Source organism: Myotis davidii, unplaced genomic scaffold (assembly GCF_000327345.1).
Source record: "Myotis davidii unplaced genomic scaffold, ASM32734v1 scaffold642, whole genome shotgun sequence".
Classification (NCBI taxonomy): Eukaryota; Metazoa; Chordata; class Mammalia; order Chiroptera; family Vespertilionidae; genus Myotis; species Myotis davidii.
Window position 1 is genome coordinate 237,169 of NW_006293957.1, and position 932 is coordinate 238,100.

Consider the following 932-nt stretch of genomic DNA (forward strand, 5'->3'; position numbering starts at 1 on the left):
AGGGAGAACCTCCTGCACAGGGGCTGGGGGCAGCATTGGCACCTGGCAGACATCAGTTTGGCAAGACTGGGTAGGACGCGTGGAATCAAGGAAAAAGTCCACGTCGGGTTGGAGAGAACCAGAAGGACTTGAGCAGAGGTGATGCCACTGATACAGAACCCGAGAAGAAAACTAACTTTCTGTCCTTGAAAGGGATTAAGCCCTGAAAAACAAACATTTAAGGAAAAGACATTCACTTAAAATATGTGGAGCACCTACTACCTGCAAGGCTACGTGTAACAAGGTGTTCAGTACAATTGTGGTGAATGCTACAAGTTCCGATGCTATGGAAAGAACAATGGGAGCCTGGCCATGTCTAGGATATAAGCTTAGAGAAGCCTTCTTTAAGGATGAGTAGGCGTCAACTAAGTAAGGGAGGGCGGGGTAGAAGCGGAAGGACGCCCCTGGGTAACAGTTCTCACGTGCAGGAGGTGGCCTTGGAGGAGACCATGGTGGCCAGAGTAGAGAGCGAGATTGTAGGGCCTGAGAGAGGTCCCCAGAGAAGGGTCAGACCAGATTATTTGGTCTCTGTCCTGCATGCAGAGGGAACTAATGCAGCACTAATTGGAGTGAGTGTCTGACACCGCTCAGTGTGCCTTTGAAGCTTCACTCTGTGTGTGGTAGCGAATGGGATTGTTGGGGGCAGGAGCGTGTAAGGTGCCCAGAAAGACAGTGATGTTAGCCCGTCCTAGCACTGGAGTCACTGAAGGGAAGAAAGCACTCAGTTATAAAGAATGAGTTATGGGCGTTGGGGAGGGGGTGTTTCTGAAGAGAAACCAGTTCAGCAGCTGGCTTGTCCTGGAGCCAGTGCAGGGGCAGGGGCAGTGGAGAGGGGAGTGGGGCAGGGGCAGTGGAGAGGGGAGTGGGGCAGGGGCAGTGGAGAGGGGAGTGTG

At 52.7% G+C, this 932-nt stretch overlaps 1 protein-coding gene across 1 annotated transcript in view; it reads left to right on the forward strand.

The window, feature by feature from the left end:
• GLUD1 (glutamate dehydrogenase 1) overlaps window positions 1–932 on the forward strand; it is a 25,471-nt gene that overhangs the window by 8,588 nt on the left and 15,951 nt on the right. The gene's annotated exons all lie outside the window — the stretch shown is intronic.